The following is a 23,791-nucleotide window of genomic DNA, read 5'->3' as shown; positions in this document are numbered from 1 at the left end:
TTTATAGGACTTTTGTTCTTGGGGTGTCAGAATATTTTTAACATAATGGTGATGAATGCTAGTTGAATGGGTGCCTTGTTTAGACCCATCAGATCCTACATCACCACTGGGAAGGAACAAGCACAGTGAGAGAAGCCGTCACAGTGATGAAAAGCATTAAAAGAAATAAGATTACCGGTAATAAAGAAATCAAAAGTACAACTGTTTGGGTTCTCACTTTAATCAGAATCTGTTGTTATATTTGTGGTTTAGGCAAAGACTAGAACACAATTTCTATCTATCAATGGAGAAATCAAGGTCGTTCCCAAGGATTCGAAAAGATGTTTTTACAATTGAAATTCTGTTCTGTTCTTGTCCAAAAAAAGTATTAAACAGGGGCGTCACTAGGTTTTAAGGACAGGGGGGGCTTAACCCCCAAGAGATGTACACGACATGAACGAACGTAGTGAATGAGCACAAAATTTCACAAACAGAAAACAAAGACTGAGAAATTGTTTTCCTACTTTTTTGGACAGATTAAACATCCTAGGCCACCAATAGATCTATTGTTTTATTTCAGTCTGCTTTATAATACAGTACAACAAAAAAACAGAGGAAATGTGTTTGCCGCATCAATAACAAGAAAAAAAACTGAAAATAAAAAAGTACATTTTTCTGGCTGCAATCACCAGTTACTTGGTGGGTGGAAGCATCAAAGAATGACGTCTGTTTTTAAGAGTGGCAAATCGGTCAATCACTCTGTTGTGACTCAGATGCTGAATCGTGTCTTTTTCAATAGACATGACTGCAAGACTGTGAAGTCTTTTCTGACCCATTGTTTGACGCAGCCAGGAGTGCAGCCGACGCAGTGCACTAAAGGACCGTTCGCACGAGCAGCTGCTGACAGGCACTGTTAGGGCAACTTGGATGGTTGCCTTCAGAGAGGGAAACATGTCTGAATCAAGGAGGTTGTACACAGACAACATATTTTTGGGTGGACATCCAGCCTCTGTTTTCCGGGTAAGAAAGTTTCTGGCCACCAGAACCTCCTCTTTTTTCAGGTCAAGTCTATAGTGCTTTGCAAGTTCATTCAAGTGTGGTTCACTCAAGAAGTTCTCAGATTCAGGACTACATGCCTGGACACCTTTTAGCAGCCCTGCATCTACACTGCAAAATCTTTGATCAAGCTCGCCAACCATCCGATCCACACAAGGGAAAAGTAACTCTCTTTTCAATGTGTCTGAGTTGTTCAATTCAGTGCGTGAACCCACAGTTGCCTCCAGGACAAAATCCTCCATTTTCCTCTGTTTGTGCCTTGTCTTGGCACCTGGTTCAGGGATACTGTGGGTGTTACACAGGGCCTTGGTTTTCTCATACAGCTCTGTAGCAAATGCATCTGAGTGTTTTCCCTTAATTGTGTCACACACAGCTTGTTTGCAGATAAACGCTTCTGCCAGGTCTAAAGTCTCTTTCTGCAGGAATTTGTGGAGTCCTTCGGTTACAGACAGAATCGACTAAAACATCAGTAGTGCATAGACTGCTGAGAACTTGTAGAGCTTTGCTCTGAGACCAACAGCTATGGGGGATCCAATTGCAGATAGGCACTCCAAAATGGCAGGCAATGTCTCAAGAACTGCACTGATTGATCGCAACTGACATGCCCAGCGAGTGTTTGAAAGTTGCACAAGCTCAGTTTTTGTCAATCCAAGCTTTGCCTGAGTCTCCATGAACTTATGATGATTGACTAGGGAGGTGCTGAAGAAAGAATACACACACTCCAACAAGCTGAAAAGCTCCACAGCCTCTGGGACAGCCTTGCAAGTATTGCACAAAACCAGGTTGAGTTGATGAGCATAACAATGCACATAGATAGCCTCAGGATGGAGCCTTCTAAAATGTGCTTGTACACCTCCAATCATGTCATTCTGGGATGTTGGTGAGATATACTGTGCATTTGATGGGGGATTATGTTTTTGAAGAAAAGCATCAAACTCCTTCAAAAGCTCCATGCACGCAAGAAAATTCCCTCTGTTTGGGCTGTCTTCACCTTCATCATGGCCACAAAAAGGGAGTCCCTGTCTCCCTAACATAGAGGTGACTGCAACAATTCGTCTGAGATACTCTCTTCTTTCGACTATCTCACTCACATTTGCAGTTGCTATCACCTGTGCAACGTTTCCCTGTTTGCTAGTTCCCTGGTAGCTTTTCCATGTAACAACACTGTCCTTATGTGTTTGTGCCATCTCATGCTTGCCAAAGATGACTAAAGCTTTCTTCCAGTTCTTGCAACCGCTACTGACCAAACTATCATGTTTGATGTTTTTGCCAAACACTCTACATGGGAAGCAGAAAGCTGCATTCTGGTTGACTGAATATTCTAACCAGTTGTGCTTTTCAAACCAGCTGTGGTTAAATGCCCGCTTCTGTGTACCAAAAGTATCAGCTGGATAGCTCTTCAGCTTCACCTGTCTGGGCCCTGTGTCTTTGTCACCTAAATCAAACCCTGTAGTAGAATGAGTTGCTGCAGCTGCTTCATCATTTTCCCTCTCTTGGCCTGTTTGCTCTCCTCTCTCTGTAATAACTTGATCTTCCTCTGCCTCTCGATCCATTTGCTGCAGCTCCTCTGTCTCTCCTTGCTCTCTCTGACTTGAACTTGCCTGTTGACCTTTTTCTCCCTCAGCCTCCCCTTCTGCCTCACCCTTCAAGATACATTAAAACATACTGAATTGTAATGTAAATTGCTAATATCATGACTTCTGTTGCTTCCAAATATTTTGAAGTTACAAACATTATATTTTGAGCACGCATGTGACTAAAATGGTTGCAATTTAAAGCCCTGAAAAATATTACTAAATTACTTGAATTGAAGTAATATTAAAATAGAACTCTCAAAAATATGTGAGTCAGGCTAATTTGACTTATATATATATATATATATATATATCTCTTTGCTCTCTCCACTTTCTAACCTTGACTCTCCTAAATAAAAGCTCAAGTTAAACAGGTCTTATATGTTGTACCGTGACTGAAATGTTTCATATTTCATATCCATATTGAGTCCCATAAAATTCTAATCAGACTGTCTGCATCACAAATGACTCCATCCTTTGACTCACCTCTCCAGCAGACGTCTCTCCCCTCTGCCTCTCTGTGCTCCTCTGCCCTGACTCCTACAGGTTAATGGGGATGGAGTGATTATTATTATTTCCACTGATGATAACCATACCACAGCTCGATTTTTCAGAGCTAAAACGAGTGACAGAAATTAACATTATGCTAAGAATTTAACTTAGTGCGCTAGCCAGGTTTTTATTTATCAAAGTGGGGAGCACCTGGTTCATTATTTACATGGGACTCCGCTGTTAGCTGGAGCTAACTAATTGTTACTACCAGCCAGTGATGAAGACTTACTTTCTTGAAAAACTTGCGTATATCCATGATTTCTTGCCGTTTGCCACATGTACGCTAGTGTGTCCGCAGGTGTATACGAGCGGAGTGTAAAGTAGCAGTGAAAACGAGGACTGGATTTTCAGTCATGTGGATGTCCCCTGTGAACAACTGGAACGGATTGGATAACGAAGCACTGACGCTACCTTAACAATGTAAAGCGAAAGGGACCAACCGAGTTATGATCATATTTGTGTGAATAGCGACAGGTTTATATTATTATTTCTTTAGACTCATATTCCTGCATCTTTATATTGAATTTGTCTGCAAGTTCTGTAAAAAAACAAAAATCGAATAAGTTTAAAAAAAAAAACAAAAAAACCCGCGCCAAATTATTTAGGGGGGCTTAAGAATATTTTAGGGAGGCTTCAGCACCCCTAAAATAGGCCTAACGACGCCACTGGTATTAAAAATTAAAAATGAAAACATGCAGCTTGAAAAACAAAAACCTATCTTAGCTCAGTAGATTAGTCCTGTCATGACTTGATTTCAGGTTTGTTGGAAGTGACCCAGTCATGGTTAGTAGGAGTAGCAATAGTTGTGTTGTTAACATGATGCTGACCCCAATGAGCAGCATGCACATGGACAGGTGGTTGCAGAGAAACAGATCTCATTCAAACTTCTCTTCTGAATTTACTTGAGCCCACAAAGCATAAAATTAAATTGTACTTAAAATTTCAGCTCAGCATCTGTCATAACGCACAAATACCCACATCCTACATTAAACACAAAGACTAAATGGCTCGTTTACAGTTACAGTATACAGAGATACAACGAGCCCTTGAGTAACAAAAGATTAAACTGAGCCAGACAGATTTAAGTTATACACACCAGTGACCTACCAAATGGATGTAATACTGCAATCCTCTGCAGCTGGGGGGGGGCCTGTGTTTGATTTAATGATCTCAACTTTATGAAATTGATTAAATGCATTCTGTGAAATGATGCCTGTGCATTTTTGCCCCTCAGACAAAGCTCCTGTACTCATTGCCTGGGGCAGAAGGAAGCACCAGAACCACCAAGGAGAGTGTCACACTGAGGTATCCAACATTAACATTGACACAGTGAAGTTTTTTTTTTTCTATCAGTGACTTTAAGCAGCAGAGCTCAGCTAATGATAAGACCAAAGAAGAATTTGCTACTCAGGAAATTGAAGGGCAGAAATGCCAGAAAGGGAAAATCTAACATTATGATAATAACAGTTCCCTGATTTTCATAGTATAAAGTTGTTCTTTAAATGCCCAAAAAGTTAAGGTGTAGTTAAAATGTGCAGATCTGCAAAGCGCTTTTATAGAATTGGAGGTAATTTATCTGAATTTCAGAAGCGGGACCACACCTCATACATTTTCCTTCTGGTTTTATGCCTACATATGCCTTCCTGCAGTGCAGACTGGTTGTTGTCATTTTTGCCGTCTCAGTCCCAGATCTGTTTTTATTCCGTCTTTCTCTTTCAATCTAATCAACGATGTAGTCCCTGCTAGTGAATTGTATTTAATGTAGTTAAGCCCCACGATTTGGCCTTCTTTGCACATGCTTACTGTTTCTACCTGACCACTGCATGGTATTTATTTCAAACAGCTAAGAAAGAATGGATGAATGTACTATATCTCAATTTAGCAGGTTCATCCATATTTCTTAAGCTGACATCTGAGATATTTAGACAAACTATCTCTATAAGTCTCATCAAAATAAGTCGGTCTCTGATTAGTTGACCTGTAATCCATCCTAAAGAATGTCTTAGTTAATGGCTTAATAAGATGAATCCTGAGGTCAGAGCACTTCCTAGGATTTTAAAGGTTTTTTTTTTCCTAGGTGGATCACAGAGGGGGACATGCCAGCAGGGAAAAGAGCAGCAGATATGTCTAAACATTTGACTAACAGCCATATGGCAAGATAAATCTTTGGGTTCAATTTCATAAAAATAAAAAAAAAGAGCATCTGTTGTGATAAACATGCACAGCAAGCTAGATGATATCGACACTAATTTTTCTTCCTCTCTGGCTACAAATTGTGTGCATGCTTTGGCATCTCTTACACATACTTTTCTTTCCTCATATACACCCCAAACCTTTGCAGATATTGATTATGTAACAGTGCCAAAATGGTCAAGCAATTACTTTTGTGTCATTCACAGATGTGCCTTTTTAGAGCTACAGTAAGACATGACAGCACATTTACAGAAAGCTATGCTAGCGTGATATTTAGCACCAGCAGCTCTTAGGCATAGAGGGAAATGTTATAAGATGATGGTGGCTGTCGTAGTGGCTCCCTCCATTATGGGTTCACCTCAGTAAGGATGAGCGTGAGTTTGTTATTTGCACACTTAATTCTTTATTATCAAAATTTTCTATACACAGTTTATCCTTACTCCACTTAATATGCCCGGCCATGGAGCATTGACTGTTCGTGAATGCACGCAGCCCTCAGTTGTGTCTCTGCCTCCATCTCTGTACCTACTATATAAGAAGAGAGCAATATTAGCTGAAAAGACACCCTTCTCAGCTGGCACTGCTCCCAAACCACACACCTCCACATCTACAGCAAAGCCAGGAAACCACACCTCACTGTCACAGTGACTTATACTGGTTTTCCTGGCTCAAACCATACTATGCAAACCAATTTTTCTATGCAGTAAAAACCCTGCTTGTATGAGGTGATGTCATGAAGTACCAGGACTCCAACTATAACAATCAGAAACCTTAACTGATTTGAATTTGATCGTTTCTTTAAGGTCATCACATCTGGGCTAATTTTAGTCCTGTTCAAGTCCTGTTCTATCACCATGCACTTTTGAGTCTGTAATAAGTGCTGGATTTCCTCTGATATGTTAAACAGCTCTTAATTATTTATTATCATTATTATTTTTAATAATTTCAGGAAAGGAACAGGATGACAAATCTGGTGAGAAGGGTGGATGGTAATGGACATTTTATATGTTTGGCGAGAGAACTTTCAATTTCATGCACAGCATGATGGAAAGCTGGCATGAAGTGCAGTTCATCTAGTTTCCATTGCATGTTTTTCAGGATGTTACAGTAGAATCCTATGTTAAGACTCGAGGTGTGCCACCAAATAAATGTTAGATAATAGAATCAAAGTCAAAGTCAACTTTATTTGTCAATTCTGCCACATGTACAGGACATACAGAGAATAGAAATTTCGTTAATAGAATAAGCATGCTCCAGTAGCCAAACAGCTGTTGCAACTGGTAGTCTCTTGAAACAGCAGCAGCACCACCCTGAAGGTTAGATTGGTTAAATTGAAATCAGGTAATGTGGTTATGATTTCTTTAAAATGGCAGAGTCCCCTAACTCCAAGTTCACATCCTCCCTCAGGCAGTTTCACTGATGATTTTAGCACTGCCTTTACAATGTTACAAGTGATCATCATGACAATAAAGGAAGCTGTTTGCTACTTCTATCAGTGAGATTGGTACACATGTTATCATTTGTTGTTTTTGACAGCAAAATCTGCTCCCCACCCCCCGGCCCCGCCACCCCACATCACAGCATGCACATCTTCCCACTTATTTTCCAAAATTATTTCCATAATTTTTATTTTGTTGAAAAGTGAGTTTATGCACAAGAGCTGAAGATTGAGATAGAAATTCATTGTATGAATGTCTGAGGGTGTTGCTAGACGTAGACTCTTTCTGGGGTTTTTACCTACAGACTGTAGGTTTTCACCTGCAGCGTTCACAATAATCTATTTCCATTTGCTTCAGACTTATTCTATATTTAAAGTGATACCAAAAAGTTACTTTGTTTAAGCTAATGTGACATTTACAGAAAGGAAGTTCCACCATATCCATGGCTCACATGTTAGTTATGTGGTCAAATTAAAAAAAAATTAAGTTTAAGACATCTAAGAGGAGCAGGGAGTGTGCCCACACACACATTGTTGCTCAGTGCAGCAACATAACAGACAACAGTAATGTCATAGTGTGAGAGGAGAAAGGGTGAATCTTTGCTATGTGAACGTTTACCTATTTGAAATTGTTTTGATTAAAAGGGAGCAGTATTACAAAGTACTACTTCCAAAGAGTCAAGAGACTCAGAAAGATGCAAGCACAACAGAACTAAGTCAACAGATAGCTCCAAAGTAAAGAAACAGTCTATGATGTTGAACAAAAATCAAATAAACAAAAAAAAATACTGAAAAATCTGAAAGCATATCTTACATTTAAGTATACTCCATCCAACTGTTGTTTAGAGATTTAACTAATTGTCTTGCTACCTGGTTTAAGGGTATAATGATAGCCATTATTGGTGAAGGCCATCTTGGTATTGTGGAACTGGATTTGATGAATGACGTATGGATCAAGAAACTGATCTAGCATACACTGCTTTAGCTTTCATTTTCTATTTTAATTACATAATCCATCCACTTTCGATGTGAAAGAGTATTCAACAGCTTCGTTTTCACTCTCAGCTCTCTCTTTTAACCATAACAGACTGACACAGGATCCAAATTACTACAGATGAGTTTGAATCAGCGTAATTGTTACTCTTTGAGCAAATTTAAGGTCACTAAAAACTCATTGCTCCAACCTTTAGGGACAAATAATGTCCATTAATGTCAGTAAACTCAGTTACTGGATGGCTGATGGACCAGCCAACCGAGAAGCTGACTTCAATAATTACTAGGATACTAACTCTGTATATACTGAAACCAGTTTCCACATTTCTCATAATGCTGTATAATAATAATACGACACAGACCAGACCTTCAAATGCATTAATTTCCATTTTAATAATGGAAGCGTCCTTTTAAACTTAAATGTGTAGGTGGCAGGAACAGGTAACATGTTACTGTTTAGTTTGGTTAACTGCTTTGAACCTGGATAGATGATAGGGCAATTAATAATTGCATCTCCTTCCCAAGTTTTGAAAGTGAGAGTTAAACCCGGTGTTTGTTTGTGCTACAATGTTAGCAGCTAGCTGTTTATGTTCCAGACAGCCAGTAAGGGCTTCCCTGCCCTCAGACTTAAAGACATTTAGGTTTGGTCAATATCGTTTCATCTCTGGTTTTAGACAAATTAACATTTGCTGCCAGGAAGCTCTTGTTTCACTTACAGTAAGCTAACATGTTCTTCTGCCCATCTATACTCTGCTACTGTGTTACATGCACCACTCCATCTCTTCCCACTCAAACACATCCATCTATCTCCAGTTGAATTGACAGTATCCTAAGGAGAATATGCCCGAGGTCCATTTCCCAAGCAGATATATAGATATATATATATCCAGCTATATAATCTCTCCAGTGAGTGCTGCATCCACTCCAGGGTCACCTCCCAGTTGGTCATATGAACCCTTAAAGTAAGGCATCCAGGAGGCATCCTGATCAGATGAAGCAACAGAGGTTTGACTCTAAAGTCCTCACCCTAACCTAAAGCTGAGCCCAGATATCCTATGGAGGAAACCAACTTTGACCCCTATTACCCCAAACCCCATTTTTTCAGCCTCTACCCAGACCTTGTGACCACAGGTGAGGCAAATTGAAAGCTTCCTCTTCAGAATGAACTCTCTCTCTCTGAGCTCACTGCAGTGTAGGCAAAGAAGAGAAAACTAATATGACCACAAATGAGCGCAAACTGCAGTAGAGACTCGTACACTGTGCTGAAATGAAAATGTGCATAAATTAGGTAAATAAATTCATTTTTCCCCCCCTTTGGTTTCTTGAAAAGGTGAGGGGTTTCATTCCCAGCCCCCCGTTCTTCAGCAATCAGGAAATGTCAGCATGTGTTACAACCATCTGAAGCTCCAAATACACACCAGAGAGTATATTTCTATATGAGTGCATTAAAACCTCAAGACTTTTGTGTGAAATGTTGATAGACTCTTTGGACCCAGAATACAACCTAAACAGGAATGAAGTAGATACTTATGGTTAGGAAAAAAAATCTTAAAACAACTGAGGAAATAAAGAATTCAAAGTAGGCTGACATTTTTAAAGTAAACAAATTCCTTATACAGTAGCAGTGGATGAGGATTCATCTGTCTACACATGTGTAATAGTCCTGGCTGGTCTAAAACCGGGACATGGGACAAGATATGTAGAAGCAAGAAATCTTTAAGATGAAGGTTTTACTCATTCCAGGCGATCAGTTGCTGTTGACCTCATCAAGCGGTTACCGGTCAAAGCCAATTAGTCTGATGACACACAGGAAGACGAAGAATTTCCATCACAGGGTTGTCACTGTGTAAAAGGCTGATACTTTATTTAGCTTGCCATTGATTAGGTGCAGTGTTCCACTCAGACTTGACTTTCACCTTCCTATACGAGACACAACAATTTAATCAATTGATGAACTCCCTGATGCGCAATAAAGCCTCAGCAGAAAAGCCGGCATATTAATGCAATCACTCATTTAGAGACATTTATTTAAGACTCTTCTTTATAAATAAGGGCTGTTAATTTGTTAGAAGTTACTAAAACAAAAACACGGGCAAGACAACACTAGTAGAAACCCTGTATATGTATAATCTGTGAAACATTACAATATGAATTACTCAAATCAGAGTCCGTGTAACTGTGAGTGAAGTTCAAAGGAAGCAGCTTTTTTGTAAGCTGAAAGTAAAAATACATCTAAGCTTCTAAATTAAAAACATGATGCTCGTGTTTAAGATCAGTAAGGAAGACCTGTCCCTTATTTTCAGTCTCTGTGGTCTCCTGGTGATATAGGCTTTGCTCGCTGGTCTCTTTTAATCAATTTCCATTTTCCCTCACTGTCAAAATCACCTCATCTGAAAATTAAACATCACTACTCTCTTCCTGCCAATCAGCCTCACAGCCCTTGTTCTATAATTTTATTGTAATCATCCGTCTTCTTGTCTTCTGGGTTGTCCGGGACATTTAATAATCTGCTTACTTTCTAGACCAAGGTCATTACAGTTAAGTTAAACTCAACTAAAAGTGGGTGTTAAAGCATATTTAACATTTGAGACAGAGAATGAACTAGCATTTATATAGCGTTCCCCTAAGCTTACTCCCCCTAGGAGCACTTTAGCATACAAGCCATGCATTCATACATTCATACATAAGATGTTTATCTGCGCTAACAATTCTAGCAAACTTAGACTCTCCAAATATGACATAAAGTATCTCTAATAAAGTAAATAGTTCACAAAAAAGACATGCAAACCAGACGCCAAAAGCGGTGTCTGAAACACGCCTGAAACCGCATTCTCTGGACTCAACGTGTATACTATCTAGAAACACATTTCTCAGTAATATGTATTTTTTCACTTGCACTACTTACATCAGAATCACTTAAAACAAAGAGATTTGCACAGTGGGATATTTCTGCTTGTGCAGTGTAAAATGGTTGCACAGGCTTATAGTATGTAGAAGCCATATGATAGAATACTTATTGAGGTTTTGGACACACTCAAAACACTTGCATACTATTTTAGTTTGAGGTTTGCTACAAACAAATCCTTTTTTTTTTCATTCTATGTCAGTTGAACAAAAATGTAACATTAAGACAACATGATAAAAGCAACGAAATGAAAAGGAAAAATTTAAAGAACACAATCGCTATGATGTGCTGAATACACTCAGGTCTATCAAACGTGTGAAGAAGTCCATGTTTTTCAGAAAAGTGCATTTGCTTTTCTTGTGAGGTATCAGCATTATTGCACAGGCATAAAAATGCGTAGAGAAAATTTAAATTATTTCCAGATCCAGACAAATTATAAAAATGATAAAGATTAAAATCATGTATTTGTGAAAGTTTCCTGCTTTTGTAGATCCACTGTGATCTGTAAGACATGTCTAACGAGACATATGTTGAAATAGCACTTCTTTTTTAAGCTATCCTGGGTTGTTTATCATCTTTTATAAATAGATTGTTCATTAAATGTAAACATTTACTTTTACATGTACTTTTTACCATTTAAAAGAAAAAAAGAACACATGCAATCATGCCTACTTGAAATCAGATTGCATTATATATTGCCCATTAACTAAAGCAAGTTTGACACCACTGCATTAGTTAGTGTCTGTGTGCATGAAAAAGTTCTCTGTTGAATGTACCCTGCTCTTTTAGAGAACTTTTTCTGCAGTAAATGATTTGGCAAAACCAGCATGTGCAGCTGGAGACACAGTTCAAGCTTCTCTGAAAAGGGCATATGAATTAAATATTGAGCACGAGCAGAATTTTTCTGTAATTAATTTGATTAGAATTAAAGATATCTCATTCTGGTGTGTCAATAAAGTGGGTCTGATTTACAAACAAGATTTTCCAAAACTTAATTCATTCATGTGGGTGTAAAATAAGCCAGTTCAAACAGCAACCCTAAACACGACTGTCTCACGTTCACGAAGCACATCTAATTGTCTAATCTAACAGCTGCCTACCCTGTGAAGCTACAGCCTCTTCCTCTTCATACAAGCATAATCATCCAAGTAAGAAAATCCCAGCAAGCTGATTCTGTTCATCTGGAGAATCAACTTTTTGAAAACACTACATCCAGATGAACTTTCTGGTACAGGCTGTAAGATTTTTAAAATTTTTAATATCTCACTTTTCAGATTTTTTAGCCAAATAAGCTATTTAAAAGAACATGCTATAGTGAATCAAAGTGTGTACAAAAATGGGGGAAACATCAATCATCAATCATTAATTCTGCCAGTTCAAATGCTGATTTATAATTACTAAAAAAAAAAGTTCATCAGTGTTTCATTAATTTTTATCAAGCTTGAAATGTAGGTACTTCTTTGAGGTATGCACTGGAAGTCTTACTGTATTTGATTTCCAGTGGCAACCTTTCTATTAGCACTCCAAACAAACTCCTATATGAGGAGTCATAGCAAATATGGGTCAGTGTCGTTATCAGAAGCAACCAAAAAAAGGGGGCTGAAGCAGAACGGGGTCAGATAGGACTGCTTTTTTGGTGGCCACTCTGTCAAGCTACTCAAAATAGAGGAAAGAGTAAATAAATAACTAAAAATCGACCCACATGCCCAATCTCTGCCTCTGCGTCAAACCAACATAGGTTCCTGGCTGCTGATAGAAGAGCTTCTACAACACAGCAAAACTGCACCTATTATCAATTATATACTAAAAATGTAGGACTAGGGCTTTACAGCTGCCTGGAATTTATGACGTTTTATGTTAACAGGCAGTGCAGGGTGAAATACAATTCCTCTTATGAGCTACACCAGACTGAGGGTTTTATAATTTTCAACTCCACTCACACTCACTTTGTGGTAAACAACTCTTGCTTTCGGGGTGTGGCAGAAAGACTTGGCACATTGCAGTTGACATCAGAGCAGAGAGAAAAACTTGGCAACCGCACGTTGTCTATAACATTATTGGAAAAATTTGACCTAGACAGATACTGATGATACTAATGTAATTAGACTGGAGGAATCCAGAGGGTATAATGTATTAAGAGGACCATATGTGTGACTTTAGAAAGCTAACACATTAAATATACATATAAAAAAAGAATCTATTTATGTTTTGTGTATCTGAAACAAAAAACTAAATATCAGCTGATATATTGGATTTTACATTAAATCACTTTGAAATCATGTATCTGGATTCTAATATATCTAGTCAGCAGCGTAATGAGAATCCCAGCTGATGGGTTATCATAAATGAGAGTGACGTGAAATATTTTATCTTGCACAAATTTATATTTTGTTTAAATTTGTACCACTTGTTGTCATTGCACAGATTTTGTATCAAGTGCACCATGCAAAAACATTGTTGTGCGTCTGGTGTTGATGCACCAATACTGTTCTTGCTCTAAGAAATGAACGTTATTCTCTAAAGACCAAAACAAAAAAAGAGTTTTTCTTGCAACAGTATGTACGACTCCCTTTCTAAGCCAGCAGTATGTGGCACATCAGGTTGAATTTAATAAAGGTCAGGACCCCTGAAACATCCATTTCTCGATCACTAGAGATGTACTTCTCATGCATTTTTGCTGTTGCTCAGTTGCTGCTGTTTGCACTGTTCTGTGAAGTGAGCAGTGCATACCATTGTATGCAATGAAAAGATCAATGGAGTTGATACTAAGATGTTAATGTCCATCGCTCCTGCGTTCCAGTGGGACAATGTGTTACATAATGCAAATATACCATGGTAATGGCTGAGAACTGCATTAAAAAGCATCAGCTTCAGTCTAGAGTCAGGAGAATGACTCTTTGTGAGTTTGCTTGTAGTCTTGAAATGAGCTGACCTTTTCTAGGGAATAACAGCTATTTCATGCAGGTAACTGCTCAACAAACTCAAGTCTCCATACAACAGTATGTACTACTCCCTTAACAAATCAGAACAATTTGCCTCCTACAGGCATGATATAACAAAGGTCAGGACTTGTGAGGCATCTGTTTTTCATAAGAGATGTATTTCTGATCTGCTTGTCCTCTTGCTCAGTTTTGCACTGGAGCTTATTCATTTTCTCTGGTTAGAAAAAAGTTTGGGCTGTTCTGTGAAGGGAGCAGTACATGCCATTGCAGGAAATGTTCAATTCAGCAGAAAAGTAGATGCATCTAGTAAATGATGCAAGTAGTAGATGAAAATTAATATTGAATTAGACCATTAATTGAAAAACATTGCGATTTTTATATACTGAATATCTATATGGGTTCGTTATTAGCAACCATCATTCCTGGGTTTCACGGACTCACTGAATGCAAATGTATAATGTTAAATAACAAACTGATTTTTTTTAAAAAGCTGACAGCTGCTGAATAAAAGGATCATTAAATTTCGCTAGTCTGGTTTCTGAAGGAGTTGAGGGTTTGAAGTTTAAAAACTAGTATACTTTCTCTGAGAAAGTTTCAACAGAAACTGAAGTTTTCAAGCAAAAGTACTGCTCCTTTCATCAGCTTGCACTTGTATCTGTCTGATATGAGTCTCACGTTAATGAAGCTCAATTTTAAAATTGACTTCCTGTTCTTGTTAGACACTTTGTGTTGCTCTGTGTGCACAGGACAGCGATTTAAGTGAGATTTCTTATTCCCCCACATGGAAAAACATTTCTTAGAACACAACTACTCTAACAAGGTTCAGAAAAAAACTGTGGTCTGAACAGTTTCATAGCATAACTGGAAAAAGGGTTTTCTAAGGTATCGGGTAGTACAGTGGACCACTGGAACACAGTGCTGACCTCCATGTCTCTGCTAGATATTCCATTAAAAACTATGAATGATTTTTTCATTGTTATTGGCATTTAGAGAATTTTGGCCAATTTCATGTTATATCAGATGAAACAAAAATCAATGTTCTTCAAATAACAAGCCCATCTCAAAGAGACCAAAACTTCCAAGCAGTAATATTTTAACAAAGAAAACTGAAATGGAGACAAATATGTTAGGCTTCAATTTTCCAAATTGCTTTACGAGCTCACCCTGGTAACCCCAGTGAGAAATATTAAGAAAGTGAACTTAACTTTTTACTGCATAAATGTGGAAGCCTAAAAGGTTTTGAGCCCTTTTTATGATACCAAATTGAAGTAATTTCACATATACCAACAGCACTTCAGTTATTCATGTAGTTTTGAGTCACACTCTTACATTTCCTACACTACAGCAGCGGGGAGCAATCTCTGGTAGTTACACCAATCTTGCTGCTGCAGCCCTGTTGTTTGAAACGCCTGTAGGAGCGACCCAGAGACCCTCTCGCTGCTGCCATAGCAACTAGCTAAAAAAAAGCAGCCTGACCTGATGCTAATATGATTTGACAGGCAAGAATGTGTGTGTGTGCATGTGTGTGCATGTGTGTGGGAGGCCTTTTTTTTTATTATTGAGAGTACATACTTTCCTGTGTGTGCATGTTCTCTGTGTGTTTCAGTGTGCATGCATGCCTGTGTTTGTATGTAAAGCTCATTAACTCCTCAATGTGCCGTTGCTATGCTTCTTAGCTGAGACTTAAGCAAAAATGAGAGCGGAGACAGCCCTTAGTCCTAGCACTCACCCACGAGGTTAGTGTTTGTGAATATGCTGCACTTAAGTCTCAATTTTCTGAAGTTTTTTTGTTCATGTTTTAAAATTATACAGTATGGAAACCAGTGCTTCAGCACAAAATGACCCAAATGTATCCCCAGTGATCTGATAGTGCTGTTGATCAATAATTACCCCCACTCCAACTGTGGACTTATTATTTTTAAGCTCTGATTAATGGAGAGCATACCAATTGCCCATAGGCAGTGTTACAATATACTTTGGTCCTGTGTTATATTTATCTACATTTTGTTACTTTAGTTGCCATAAACAACCACTTAGAACCAGTTTATTTACTGCCTGCCAAACAAATAAAAGCGAGACTCCTGTATTTCTCAAGCAGGGCGTTTGCTTCATGAAAGTGACCCTTTTGACAGTGCATGACACTAAGCCTGCACTCGCACCTCTTTTGAACCACCCTCATGAAGCAATCCCTTCCCCCAGACATAGATCCCCATGCAGCTACAGCAGTATACATTTGCTAATCCAGGGGACTAAATTACTTTCTGAGAGACAAGCAAAATAATTTCAGTAAAAAGATTTTAGAGGCCATGGCTGCTTACCCGGGTAAACACTGTTGTCCTGTAGTTGCATTCCTCTAATCTTTATGGAGCAAATCTAAAGTTGATGCGATACACACTCACAATGTCCACAATTACAAGAAATGCCATAATTTCTCCTCTGTAAATTCCCCATTTTCTAATATATCCAATATTACTTGTTCTTGTAAAACTGCATGCTACATTAACAGAGCAAATGCTGTGAAACAAATAAAAGATTACTCCCACGAATAAGTGTGAATCAGTGGATGAAGCAGAGTGGACGCATAGTGCATTTCACTTTTGGTTTTAGACTTTTTTTACCCATTACTACAGATAGGGATCTTATTTTCTTTTTTTCTCCCAACAAACTGCTGCCAAAGCAATACTTCTTCCATCTGAATTTTACATGAGATCTTCTAAAAACTGCTGTGAAAACCTTGTTAAGCATTTAGATTTGCCAAGAAATCAGGTATCAAGACAAAATTCTCGCTTCGTTCTCTGTGCCTGTGTAATCCCTGATCCCTATTAAGGATGGTGGATCTTTACTTTACAGGATATTTTTAAAAAAATAAAATAAAAATTGTGGTTACAGGAGAGACATGACAATAACAAGATTACATAAATGCATTTGAATTGGCTGTAGGTTACAGAACAAGACAACTCTGTGCACAAAAACCCAAACATGACCGACAGTTACCCAACCTGCTTTGCAGCAGTGCTGTGTTCTGTTTCGCCTCCCCCTCTCCTGTTCCCAGATCGAGCTGCAATTTGGTAAATTAAAAGGTGATCAAGGGGATTAGAGTAACTACAGACTGTCACATCCCATTTGCAAAACTAACACCAAAATAGCCCCACAGACAGAATAAAGAGCCTTTTATTGAATGTTACTAAACCAGCTGATGTAGAAACAGTATTCTACTTCTTGATCTTTAAGCTATCTTCTCTCTTATGTTTTACAGTAAATCTATACTATAAAGAAAATATGTCACACTTAATTATTACAGTGAGCACACTTGTAAAATGAAAGCAGTATTTTTTCCCCACAGTCTTAATACAGAAATCTTCAAGATTTCAGATCTCCACCAAAACCAACAGGATTCAATTTGTACCCAATTTTTTTTTTTCAAATACATATAAATACAAAGAAAACTTTATCAATGAAATACTTTTTGTGTTACCTGTACTTAATTTTATAATAACTTTCTTTTTCCCTCCCCTGATTGGGACACCAGCGGTGGATGATGAAGTCAGTGTCTAGCTCCACTCTGGGTACTTTTTCAGGCAACTGAAAATGACATTTATTTTAAGTAATATAGTCAGCTCAGAGTTTTGTAAGTTGGTGCAAACTTTGTGTGCTTATTATGAATTTCTCCTTGACCACAATTTGCAGTGCAGTCAAAAGTCTGGAGCTTTCTCTGTGTTATTCTAGCAGCAGTTGTGTAGCTTTCAATGTTCCACAGCAAGAGTAATGCAGTGCAGACTGGATGATTGGCTGGGTAATTGACCTTAACCTGTGTAGGAACCTAATTAGACTACTCTGCACTTGTGATTGCTCCCTAGAGCACTGAAAAACAGCTTAAGACAGGAAATTATATTACTGGACCATTTCCCCCTTTGATCAGGTAATTTCTAGTTCTTAATACAGTACACACAATCCAGACAAACATCAAAACCTCCCAGTTTAGAGTTGGTAAGTCTGTAGCGTGGCACCAAAAACCAAAAACAAACAAAAGAATGGCACTTCTAACCCCCCTGGGTCTTGGACATAAGGTATCTGGTGATGTCAGGTAATGGCCATAGTAGACAGTAGACAGGGTTTACTGCACTGTGTCACAAATATGTGTTGAACCAGACTGGGCTCTGGGAAGTTTAGAAGCTGGCCAACAAACAATTATCATTTGACAGTGGTTGTGATGCCGAAGGTGGCAGTACTTAAAGTTTGTCAGGTTTAAATGAGAATGGCTACTGGTGTGAAAGGGGAAATGATCTATCTCCAAATTTAACTAAGCAGCTTTAAGTCTATGAACCTGAATGAAAATGACAATTAAACTAATAACGAGGCAAAAAAGAGAAAGAAGTGATGCAAGTGCAACAAAAAGGGCCTAATGGAATATGAACCACTGGATTGGGTTGTGGCGATTTTTAGAGACTAAAGATTTGGAAGCGAGCTGTTTTCCAGGTGTGGAAGAAAGGCTGCATTGTAAAAATTATCAGGACACAGAAGCTTTCCTTTGACCATGGTGCTTGACATATGCGGTTATTGCTCGCACTCCCAACTCGCCATTGGGAGTGAGAGCTCCCAAGACAGCTGTCTTTTGCTAAATCTAACCAAGTAGCTTTTAGTTTGTGGTGCAGTGGATAAAAGTGACCTGAACAGGACACAAACAGTAGTCTGCCACTCTTCCAACCTCCTTACATCAACTTTGTAAGTCTATCAAATAAAGATTTTATCTCTAAATGCCCAGCATTGCTTCTCTCCCCAAAAGAAACCCTCTGTAAAGTCTGAAGAGAAAAAAAATGTGTTAAGTGTGCATGTTCTACAAAAAGGTTTTTGGTAGATGTAGACATGAATACCAGTAATCAAGATTCCCCAGTATTGCATGAAAATGATTATCAGTGTTAGTGACTACACCTTTCAGTTGTTAATTCTGTGGCTGATCAAGAATAACCTGCAAACATACTGCAATTTAGACCCATATTTACATTCTGACTAAAGCCTTGTCCAGCAGAGATGAGAGTATGTGCTAAATTTCTTCTTTCCCCCCCATCTATCACCTAACCCTCATAAAAATATCTTTCTGATATGGAAATATTTTTAGCTGTATTCTTGCCAAGATGTTTTCTGTTTTATAAACTAAACCATCAGATTGGACTCCAACACCAGTTAATCAGAAATGCTGCATGCAGCTCAAATTCTGACAGAAGCTGGTACGCAAATCAATCAGCCACTTTGGCAGGCACCCAACCATTATATGATACCATTCCTGATTCTAAAAATCAGGACAGTCAGCTTGATAATGCATTAGTGGTAGGAGGATGAAGTTATGCACTTCATGCTCATGAAATATTAGTGCCAACTGCAACACGGCAGGACTGGTCCCTTCAGTGGGTGTAAGAAGGATGTTTTTTTTGCCAGAGTGGGACAGATGTGACCACTGCTGGCTGAGCTGGCCAGAGTTGAATCAGAGGTCAGCTGCGCAAGACAACAGCATCAAAATGATGGTATAAATTGCCCGACTAGATTGCCTTCGAATTATTTGACAGACTCCCTGCTGGGGTGTAGCTGGCCTCCGAGGTGTCACAACACTGGCACTGATGAGAGTTGGTTAAGCGCCTGGAAGCATGCAGTAGCCCAGTTGGAGCCTATTATTCAATCAATCTTCCCCTGGGTTCATAATAAAGAAATTATTCTGATAAAGAAGGCAGGAGTCCCTTGTTCTCAGATATGAAAAAAATATAAATTGCATAAAAAAGTATCCAAGTTTTTGTTAACTGAACTGTTATGAACGTGTGTGTTTGTTTGTTTGTTTGCACAATGGATGTTTTTACATCTTATTAAATTTTCAAACAACAATGGCAAAGATATCAAGAAAGCTCTGCTGGAAACTAGAGGCAACAAATGTTTGTTAAATGTAGCCTCGTAAAAACATTTTGCTTCAAATTTGCCATGTAAAAGATTTCCCATTTTACAATGTAGCAAGAAATAGATTGTCCTCAAGAACAAGAACCTTCCCAAAACAATAACCTGACACTACACTGATATTGATTTCTTGTGTGAACCTTTTTCTTTGATTCTTCTTTGCGTTATTATTTTATCTGACCTCTTGTATTTCTGTGCTTAGGTGGGAGTGGAGAGTTTGGAAATAGGATGCATCTGTTTCCTGATGGACAGCATCTGTATTACATCCCATGTCAGAAGAAAAAACAGGAACCATTTTTATTCCAAAATTCCTACTAATTCCATTCATGGTGAATGAAATTACACACACAGTGTGTAGCTGAATCAAACATTGTGCACAGATGCAGGGCCTATGCTTCAGTTTATTTCTATGTGGTTACTGCATAATTAGCATCCCTACCAAGAATCCATTTCAAAACAGCATGATTTTGTGTTGAGTAATCCCACTTTATGGTAATTATTGAAATGTGTCACCTCAGGCTGTATACACCAGTCACTCCATTAGTTACAACTTGCTAGTACCAGGTTGGACCCCCTTTTGCCTTAAGAACTGCCTTATTTCTTCATGGCATTCATTCAACATGGTGCAGGGAACATTCCTTAGAGATTTGGGTCCATATTGACATGATAGCATCACACAGTTGCTGCAGATTTGTTGACTCCAAATCAATGATGGGAATCTCCTGCTCCACCACATCCTGAAGGTGCTCTATTGGACTAAGATCTGGTGACTGTGAAAGGCCATTTGATTACAGTGAACTCAGTCTGGGGGGAGTTCTTTTTTTCTCCTCATCTTTCCTCATGTTGTGTATTTTCCATTGTTGTACCTCTCTGACCTGTCTTCCCCGTGTGATGTTTGTGTAATGTATGTATGGTCGGAAGGGTAAGATGGTGCTGGCACAGCTGGCAGCCTTAACCCAATTTCCCTCGGGATGAATAAAGTATGATCAATCAATCAACACACTGACATGTTAAAGAAACCAGTTTGAGATGATTCAAGCTTTATAATGCAGCAGCCTCAACTGTTAAAAGGCAAAATGAATCCATGTTTTATGTTGTTTAAGCCAAACTCTAACCCTACCTTCTATATCTGAAATCCAGAGTCAAGAGACCAGTCAATATTTTTCCAACCTTGTGTTGTTCAACTTTCACGAGCCACAGTCAACCGTAACCTCAATTTCCTGCTCTTAGCTCACAGGAGAGGTACCCAGTGTGGTCTTCTGCTGTGGCCCATTGGCTTGAAGGTTCAATGTGTTTTGCATTCAGATATGCTCTTCAGCATACTTTGGAAACCGCATACCAACTGATGCCTTCCGATCAGCTCAAAGCAGTCTGGCTATTCTCCTCTAATCTCTGAGATTAACGAAGCATTTTCATCCAGAGAACATCTGCTCACTGGACAGTTTTTCTTTTTTAGACGGTTCTTTTTAAACCCCAGAGATTCTTGTTCAGGGAGATCCCCAGTAGATCAGCAGTTTGTTAAATACTCAGATCAGCCTATCTGGCACCAACAACCAAGCCATGTTAAAAATAATTTAAATCACTTTTTCAACGTCAATGGGTTACTTTGACAATGTCCGCATGCCTAAAGGAATTGAGATGCTGCTATGTGATTGGCTGATTGGCTGTTAACCAGCAGCTGAACAGATATAGCTAACAAAATGACAGCAACAATGGTAATGCACAGAATCCTTTTGAATAAGGTACCACAACTCCTTGTCTTAACTACTGTATGTGTGTACTTAAATACAAATACCCATTCTGAGCCAGGAAGTGTTTTTTTTAACTCAGCAATCAAGACATGGTTATTCGAATAAATAAATAAATAAATAAATAAATAAAAATCCCTCATAGCCTTGTTTTGAGTAGTTTCATGCAGGAACTGTATATGTGGAAAAAACCTCCATTTACCCATGACAAGAGGTTCATGCTTGTGACAGTGTGACAGGATGTAGACATTAATGGTACCCCCTGCAGCTCAGCTGTAATGTTAGCTAGCTGCATGCTGCCTTCGGGTGGTGAATGCAGACAGCAGAAAGAAAGTACTCAATGCGCGAACCTTTCATAACAATGTTTTTGGATTTTGTTGAGTAAGCAGGTTATGTTTTATGGACAGATACATTGCTGCTGATTTTTTAAAAGCTACTTTTTGATGCTTCAAGCACTGCAATAAAAGTGTTGTTCCATCATATTCTAGAGATGTTAGACATCTGTATAGCTGATCTCCAAAACTTGTCAACTCACAGTAAAACTATATAAATGGTTAAGTAACAATTTAAGTAAAGTGGGAAAACTTGCTAATTTTATTTCGAAGCTGTTTGGAGGCATTTATTTTCTTTGCATCTGTTTTGTTATTGTCCACAGATGTTTCATCACATCATTACAATGTTGCTGACTTCTGAAGTTTGTCCCTAAACAATTTTTATTATTATTGAATCTGCTTTAAAACAAAATCGATACTTTTTAAAGGTACACATATATTGGAGTCCGAGGGAACAGAAACTTTCAGGGGCAGATGTTATTTATCCAGTTTTTAATGGATTGAACTATTTACTGAGGTCACAGTGGAACTAATTTAGCCTCCTAAGACCCGAACTCTTTCATGGCATGCATTTTTAATTTCTCTTTGCTATTTGGGCTGATTGGGACCTGATGAATGTAAAAAGAAAGAATTACCTTATTTTTGTTTCTGAGAAAAATGAGATCCACATAAGAGGCCATTTGTTTTAAATTTCAATAGAACAGTGGCAGCATAATGTCCTCGTAAGTGGATATCAGGCCCTTGTAGAGAAAAATGTACTATTTTGTCTAGACAACCAAAAATGTGATGTCCACATACACTCAACAAAAATATAAACGCAACACCTTTGTTACTGCTCCCATTCCCCATGGGATGGACGTAGAGACCTAAAATTCATTCCAGATACACAATATAACCATCCCTCCCAAACAGTGGTCACAAATCAGTCCAAATGTGTGGTAGTGGGCACATCTGCTATATTGAGATAATCCATCCCACCTCACAGGTGTGCCACATCAGGATGCTGATCTGACATCATGAGTAGTGCACAGGTGTACCTCAGACTGCCCACAACAAAAGGCCACCCTGGAATGTGCAGTTTTTTGCACTATTGGGGGTCTGGGGACCCAGAACCGGTCAGTATCTGGTGTGACCACCATTTGCCTCATGCAGTGCAACACATCGTCGCATGGAGTCTATCAGATTGTCAATTGTGGCCTGTGGAATGTTGGTCCACTCCACTTCAATGGCTGTGCGAGGTTGTTGGATATTCGTGGGAACTGGTACACGCTGTCGTATACGCCGGTCAAGCACATCCCGAACATGCTCAATGGGTGACATGTCCGGTGAGTATGATGATGTCAGATCAGCATCTTGATGTGGCACACCTGTGAGGTGGGATGGATTATCTCAATATGGCAGATGTGCCCACTACCACACATTTGGACTGATTTGTGACCACTGTTTGGGAGGGATGGTTATATTGTGTATCTGGAATGAATTTTAGGTCTCTACGTCCATCCCATGGGGAATGGGAGCAGTAACAAAGGTGTTGCGTTTATATTTTTGTTGAGTGTATGTGGACGCCAGGTCCTAGAAGGTTAGCATTACACACTTTCAGGAGGGGTGTCTCAGACATTTAGAAGGACGTTCATGCATTCAGGCATGCTATATCGATGCATGTTATACTCTTAATTCATGTATTTTTGTCATGACAGTCTATATAACCTTATCAAAAAGTGGCATTTACTGTATTCATGTAGGCTTTATTTGGGGAGGGGGTCATACTGAGACCAAACTATTTACTTTTGAAGTGAAAGATAAATAAAATGTAAAAATTATAGTCACTTTCAGTTTGTCTTTCTCCTTACGATAAACCCCCAGTTGATATCAGCATTTAAACATACGACAGATAACATTTTAAATGATTGAAAGTTAAATGATCCTAGAATCAAAGGATGCTACATGAATGCAAATGTGAATTGCTTTGGGCATTTCAGTTTGTATGCAAGAAAAGTATATACATATTTTCCTGTTTTACACCATTTGAATTACTAGCAAGTTTCCTAAAATAACAATGAACAATTCTGTTGTTTTTGTCAGATTATATTAAATGCATAACTAATAATGGATAATGTTTTATGTTTTAGGAAATAAGATTTT

The 23,791-nt window shown here is 38.6% G+C and overlaps 1 pseudogene; it reads right to left on the bottom strand.

Annotated features, from left to right (window-relative positions):
* Window positions 1-437: 437 nt before the first annotated feature.
* On the bottom strand, window positions 438-2,345 carry LOC146564656 (zinc finger MYM-type protein 1-like; annotated as a pseudogene).
* Between the last annotated feature and the right edge of the window lie 21,446 nt (window positions 2,346-23,791).

Source organism: Mchenga conophoros, linkage group LG11, assembly GCF_057382185.1.
Source record: "Mchenga conophoros isolate Kocher_MC1m ecotype Shallow Benthic linkage group LG11, M_conophoros_male_GT1.1, whole genome shotgun sequence".
Taxonomy (NCBI): Eukaryota; Metazoa; Chordata; class Actinopteri; order Cichliformes; family Cichlidae; genus Mchenga; species Mchenga conophoros.
The sequence above is the reverse complement of the archived record's forward strand: the minus strand, read 5'-3'. Positions and strand labels throughout refer to the sequence as shown.